Source organism: Dreissena polymorpha, unplaced genomic scaffold (genome assembly GCF_020536995.1).
Source record: "Dreissena polymorpha isolate Duluth1 unplaced genomic scaffold, UMN_Dpol_1.0 chrUn079, whole genome shotgun sequence".
NCBI classification, from domain to species: Eukaryota; Metazoa; Mollusca; class Bivalvia; order Myida; family Dreissenidae; genus Dreissena; species Dreissena polymorpha.
This window is the reverse complement of record NW_026273393.1, coordinates 67576-75245: the sequence shown is the minus strand read 5'-3', so window position 1 is coordinate 75245 and position 7670 is coordinate 67576. Positions and strand designations below refer to the sequence as shown.

At 34.9% G+C, this 7670-nt stretch overlaps 1 long non-coding RNA gene across 1 annotated transcript; it reads right to left on the bottom strand.

Annotated features, from left to right (window-relative positions):
• Positions 1–366: 366 nt before the first annotated feature.
• LOC127864006 (uncharacterized) lies at positions 367–6719 on the bottom strand. Its single transcript, XR_008041328.1, has 3 exons — positions 5753–6719; positions 4636–4697; positions 367–417 (listed from the first exon to the last, which is right to left on the bottom strand). It is a non-coding gene; the product is annotated as an uncharacterized LOC127864006 (long non-coding RNA).
• Positions 6720–7670: the final 951 nt, after the last annotated feature.

The following is a 7670-nucleotide window of genomic DNA, read 5'->3' as shown; positions in this document are numbered from 1 at the left end:
TAGCATAAATGTAACACTGGTGGTATTTATATATTAATTATACCTAATTATATTGTTCCACGAGTGCGGGTTCGTTAATGTTCAGGAAGATTTAAGACATGTAAACCTTTTATACTTTATTCTAGTGCTACATATTAAATATTCAATGTTGAATTCCAGATATGAAGACAACCTGAAATTAATAATAACACAAATTATAGTAAAATAACATACATTATAATATGATGGTCATCTAGTGGCTTTTATACAATGTTGCATAAAAACCATATAATGATCAATATAAAACATACATATCCGCTTTTATAATACATTCATGACTTTAACAATATTTCAATATTCTTACCATTTATGGAATGGCTGCTTTACCCTGTCACACACTGATCTAACACACAGGATTCTCCGTGAAGATGTTAAGCTCTGCAAGTTAAATGCATGTGCTAATAAAGCATACAGAAATAGTGACTAAGATAGGAAAGAGCAATTCTGAGAAGTGCTGCCATTTTGCCAAGTCGCGGAAACACATTACAAATTAATATAAATTCACAATATATTAGATAATTACTTGTACAACACAAATCAATTAGCCACAATCTTTATAAAACACTATTGCAACCAAGAGACTTATACTAACCTCGAAGAAGCACGGCTCCTAAATTACATTTAAAAAAACATGTCCTTCCAGCTCAACCCATGAAATACTACTGCCAGAGCGGGAAAGAAAACTTGCCCAACAGATTCAATGTACAGGAAAGAAAATAGGCTTAAAACAACTATGCACACAAGGGAGACAACTTTTAAATATATTCTGTGACTGGTTACATAAATTTAAATTGGCAAAACTAACAAAATAGATTGTGGGAATTTGTACGTTTTTCGTGTGTAATCTAACGAAAATAAATCAATATAATCGTCAAGTTATGATAGAACTGATATTCTCATTAAAGATAAAAGTGAGACGCACTTAAAACAATATTTTGCTTCAAATTCTTCTTTCGATGATTCGAAACAAGAAATGTCATAAAATCATAACTCCCTCGGACATTTTATTCAGTCTTTTTCTATAACAGCAGATACGAAGATGAAGTAAATGATGTCTGCTAGAACTCGGTTTTGAACCAAACATCAGGTATTGATCGGATTAATAAAAGTATCTTATGGGAAGAGATTCAGTAATTTAAACTGTAGATTTCTAATATTGTCATCTCTATCTCCAAAAGAAAGACGGAATTATCCACTATAACATGAGCGTTATTTTTTTACATGAAAACGTTTTAAAATTAATATCTCAGCATGACTTTCTCGCAAGAAATTCCACTGTTTATTATGTAATTCTTAAGTATATAAACTTCACTCTCCTAGAGTTGCTGATTTAAATGGATATGTAACCAAATATCGGAAATGAAACCAAACGTTGTTCTTCTAAGCGTTGCATACAATTTCGGTGACATGTTGTCAGTTGAGTCTCAATGACCTATTTCCATAATACACTCAACATCTCTTTGTAGATGATACCAGTTAAAACATGACAACAAAGTCACTTGATTAAACAGCAGTTTCAATACAACATACTTGGAATGAACAATTACGAGTTAACTTTAATCCTGCAATGTAAGCAACCTTTTTAATATTTAGACGAAAAAATACCGATACACTTCTTAAAGTGCTGAATGTTCCAATTCCAAAGCCACTGTCCACATTACTTGTTACTACCGTTAAAGCCACATGTATGACCCAATCTTGATGAAACGTGTTCGATGTATATCATGACAATATCTGAGCTAAGTATACATTTGGGTTACAGGCTTTTGAGGACTAGGTGGCCAAGTCGAATAAAAAAAACAACGTGTTACCAATATAGAAGCCTAATATAGAACTCATCTTTATGAATATCAATCTGTACATGTCTATTGTGTACATAATGTAGTTCGAACCAGGGATATGTGAAAAGAAGGTCACCGGGTTAAAACATTGTTTCTTTAACGAATCCTTATTTATGACTCAATATGGACGATACTTGGTACGACTGTTTTAATTTTCAATAAATACAAAGAGTTTTTCTCTGTGTCATGAGCGTACAAAAATTAAGTAATGAGATAACTTTCCGGAAAACCATTCTAGAAGCATCATTTATGATACAATATAGATGGCTCTCAATTCGAATGATTATCTTCACAAAATGCAAGGGCATTGAGTCTAAAACAAGGCCACTTTTCAAATCTTAGAAAATAGTAACGCCAATCTAGAAGCCTTAATATCACTGAATGAATGCAACTTGGTAAAATTTTACAAAAGCTTGATGGAACTTGGTCAAAGTGTTTACTATAAAAATATAGAGATACATATTTGATCTAAATTAAGAGGGTCCAACAATTAGGCCACCTGTCAAAAACACATTGTTTCCGCTCAAGAAGCAATATGTATGGTTCAATTTCGATGAAACTTTGTCGAAACGCTTACCTTTAAAAAATATAGTCTTATTTTAATCTGGGTAATGTGCGTCAAAAAACAAAAACAGCAGGTGAAACTTTGATAAATATTTTACCACACTTCGGGCTTCATGTACGATTCAATTTCGGTGTAACTCGGTATCAACGTTTTCTTAATAGAATTTATTCCGGAGTTCTTTCTGTGCCACGAGATTCGAAAAACAATGAAATCTGATCAGATCAGATCATAAAAACGGTTTCCATTATACGTATCAAAGTATATGAAACTTAAAGCCACACAACTCACTTGGCATCGTAAATTTAAGTATAAATAAGAAACATATTTTATCTATGCCAATTAGAATATATATCTGGTGGTTACAATTTAGAAAAACGTCTTTTTGCGTTTAAAAACTTAAAAATAATCGTGCTTATCGAAATGGACGTATACGTCTAGACAACCTACATTCGGTTTTAAAAGCGGTACCGTTTGAAATATATTAAATTTCTTTCTAATAAGGCTATCGATTTAATTTAAGCTATGCCAATTAGAATATATCTGGTGGTTACAAGCTTGAAATCCGTCGTTTTGCGCTTTAAAACTTAAAAATAATCGCGTTTGCCGAAATGGACGTATACGTATAGAAATCCTACTTTTGGTTTTAAAAGGGTTCCGTTTGAAAAATAATAATTTACTTGCTAACTAGGCTATAGATTTAATATTATATATGCCGATTATTATATATCTTGTGGTTACAAGGTAGACATCTGTTTTTTGCGTTTTAAAACTTAAAAATAATCGCGTTTGTCGAAATTGACGCATACGTATAGAGATGCTACTTTCGGTTTAAAAAAGCGGTACCGTTTGAAAAATAATAAATGACTTGCTTACTAGGCTATAAATTTTGTGACAACTTTGCATACTTTCAAATTGCATCTATATGTATTGATTAACATGTATTTTATTTCAAGGTCAGATGCAAAGTGTGTGCTTTAATCAGAATGTTTACATTGTCAACTCCAAGGCGATTTCGAATATGCGTTCATCTAAAAAGAGTCATCAGGTAAAATATTAATTATTTCTTTTAATCAGATATAAAACAGCAACTGACAATACGTTACAAAAAGCTGAACAATACGAATATGACTCAATATGATATTGGTTGAATTTACCTTGGGATTTCTATCAGCAATCACGGTCTAGTTTCGCGTTATCATAGCCTAAATAATATAACACTATTCCTAGTAGCAAATACTATTTAACCATATGGAATGTACTTACATTTATTGCCATCTAGTTTTCTTTATAATGTCATATGGAAATCACAATAACGCTAATAATTTATTAAGCAGTACGTGAGTTTTTATTAATAAAACTTTAATACCAATGTAAACCAATTTTATCTTCCCTGATAATAGAATGTGATAACACAGATTACGAACATAATGTGTTACGTCATGAATTTGATGATGTTATTTAATTAAAAAAAGACGAGGGCTATAATAATGAGGAATTGCTTAATAGGCGTGCTAGAATGCAAACCACTCGCAAATCAATACGGAAATTAATATGCCGATTAAAATAAACCATTCGGTAATGATAACTATTTTTTTCGGATGATATTCTTCTCTTATCAATGTGTATTCGACTAATAATTTAACATGGAAAGCATTCTCAAAAAACATATTCTATAACACACGATTTTGTTTTATCATCATGATGTTCCTTGAAGTCTTTGCTCGTCTGTTTAAAAACCATGCACAAAAGAATATCAGGGGCTTAAAAATATACGCATGTAAACAATAACGTCAGTTAAATACAAAGTAATGTAGATAACATTCAAAAAGCGAACAGTAACTCTCGGTTAACTGTATTTTCGCTCCCAAGATTGCATTTGAAATGAATAAGCACCTTGTTAATGGTATCACACTGCACTACAGGTGATCCGAAGCTTATCAAGATATTTCTGAAACGCCATTTTAGGTCACAATATACTAAAAAATTTCCTACACAAATTCAATGTGAAAGCAATGACTTTAACAGAAAATAAAATAAAACTTTGCGCATAGACATCCCCAAAACCATACCTTTACTTAAAGAGCATTCCAAGCCGCAATGATTTATACAATAAAAAAGGGGGTGTCATACGTTATGCAAGAAAGAACTCGACGCGAATCAGCGGTCACTGTTTTACGGCCATATATTTACCGGCTTCTATCCAGTTCATGAGGGTTTCCCGCCATATGTCAAAGTCTCATGTGGTCTCCAACCTTCAAGCAAAAGAGTGAATTTCTGTTAAACATCAATGTTTTCCCTACCACATGCACAAAGAAACATTCTAAAATAAAGCCATGGCAAGTGCCCCTACATAGAATTGTGTCTTCTTATAAATGATGTTCATGTTTTTAGAGAGTATAGCATTGCACTCCAAAAATGTTTAGTATATTGTAACCTAAAGAAGAAATTTGTTCTGATTAAAATGTGTTTTTCTTGTATATTATTATCTTCCTATGCATATTGCAGTAAAATATTAAGTTTATATATATAATATTTTCTCATGCGGGTGTTTCCAGTCCAAAGAATGCCATTTTAGGCCTGTTTAAGCGTAAAAGTCTCTTTAAGATTTAAAGCTGTTGTGTTCAATATCTGCAAAAAAATACCAAAACAAACCAAATAGACATGCACGTGGGGCTTATGCGGGGTGGGGAAATAATGAATTTGTTAGATATTTTCACTCTAAGCAATTTTGATAATGTCTTTTTTGTGTGTTTTTTTTTAAAGCACCCCAAAAATGTCAAATTCATACCAAAAAAAATCCAATTTCATCCAAGACATTAAACAAATTGGTCAAAATGAGAGATCAAAGATACTTTGAAGTGTGGAAATCAATCAGCTTCTAATAACTTGTTGTTTCACACCAATAAAGTGTGAAATCTACAAAGCATCTTGTTTGTCGCAGCCCCTTTAATTAAAGGCGCCCAATTATCTATTATAGTATATAAAGTAATGGATGCCTTTAAACTGCAGCAAGTAGTCAATTTGCTTTGCCTGCTCACATTTAGAGGTTAAAGGGATTGTTAACTTGCATACTTTGGGTTTAAAATAAGTTCTTTGACTTTTTTTTAAGGTAGCAATCTGGGAAAATGGGGTTTATAACCAAGCGAAAGAAAAATTTCTTGCTCAATTTCGCCTTTAAGCCTGGCAGACCTGGTCCAGCCAAGGGTAAAAAACATCATTTTGAAAAGAGGTCAAACTCCTACACATACGTAAGGTTAGAAAGGTCATCCTTTGAAGCGAGGGTAGCTTACAATGAAAATATTCTTACCTTTCGGGATGTAGACGGCTCTCAAACCCAATCTAAGCCCTTGCGTCCGCGTGCTAGCAGGATTCGCTATGTAAACATGTTACGTGTTCCTGCTTCATCCAAAGTTCATCCTGACTTACTTACGAACAAGGTCTATGTCCCAGCCCTACTACAGTCAATGATGTCCTCTGAAAATAAAAAGCATAGGTTAAGAAGTGATAAATGTAAGGGCGACTTGGTCATTGATGGCAGTGCTTCCGTAAAGTGGGGCTTAGGCTGGAGGGAAAGGTTACTATGTACAAGATGCAAATATGTAGGCATGCATTATAAGCTGTACAATGAGGTTCCATCAAGTACAAGGGGCAGAAAGGCAGCTCAGATAAATGTAGGGTCCCAAATAGGTGTTGCTAGCACATCTATTGGGAACACAGGTTTCCGCAGAGTTCTGAATACTACTAATATAATCGCTCCATCTCCACTGGGTATGCAAAAACAAGCCAACAAGGTCAACACTGCCATGAAATCCCTCAATGAGAGAAGTATGTGCGACATAAGAAAAAACTTGGTGGCTGAAAATGCCAAAACAGGTCAACAAGATCCCACTTTGGTCAATGTCGAAGGGGACACATGCTATAACAATCCAATTTTTAAGTCGGACGCAACACCCTTTCAAGCCGGAACCATTGCCATAAGCACAATGTGCGAAAATAACACCAAAAACAAACAAATTGTAGGGGTTCTGGTTTCAAATAAACTCTGTAGGACTTCATCAATGCTAAGAAATAAAGGTCAACCTGTTCAGTGCCCCAATCATAGGGGGCATTGTACTGCAAATGTTTCCGAGCGGGAATCGATAAGTGACGAAGGGAAATATAATGAGGTGTTGGGAGACCTGATCTCACAGGACATTAAAATATCCAATTTTACTTGCGATGGGGACAGTAGGGCAATTCAAGGTGTTCGAAAGTCTCACGGTCACAATGTTGGTCATCTTAGGGATCTTAGGCACCTAGGCAACACTCTGAAGCGTGAGCTGAACAAAGCACCTTTCTCGAAGGGCATGCTCAAGGGTCACTCCAAGTGCAACATCAGGAGTCGATTCGCTCTCTCGGTCAAGGCTAGGTGTATTGCTGAGCTTAAAGCTGCCCACAAAAAACTACTGGGTGACATCATAACTGTAAAGAAGGTCATGGTTAATGTTATCTCAACCATTATTCTATGTTTCAATGGTTACTGTGGTACCAGTTGTGCAAAGTACAGCTATGTCTGTGCTGGTACCAATAGACAAGCAAATAATTTTATGCCAAACAATGTCAAGGTTAAAATGGTTGACAGTGACCAACAAGTCCTTAGAAAATGCATTGAAATGGTTTTAGGTCTAGCTGCTCTTGACGCAACCAAGCTTTTAACCACAACTCAAAAGTGCGAAGCAGCAAACAGGTCATATCAAGCCGTTAATCCTAAGTCTGTCACTTTCTCACGCAACTGTGTAGGTCGCATTCACGGACAAATTAAACAATAGCTATGCTAACTCTGTCATTGCAAAAACCATGGAACTTCATGCAAACCTTACGCAGGGGTCAAAGGTTATAAAGCAATTAGCCTATGAGGACCGCAATGACCTCAACCGAAAGCGAACATCCGCTACCATCAAAGGACGAGCTTTACGTGCCAGGACTCGCAACTGTCGTTACAAGTTGCACGAGGAATTGCATTATGGCAAGGGCATAAGTGACCCCAAACCTGATTTTGAAGGTCTCCCACACCTTAAACATCATAAATATGCTTAGTTGACTGTGTGATTATTAGAATAAAGTGTAAATACTACCTGATCTGGCACTTCTTCGCAAAAAGACCTATAACGTGGCCCGTGTATCAGCCTCGAGGTTTCCTCTACCTAAAATGGCAAAAATACCTTATTAAAATAGATATAGAAGGG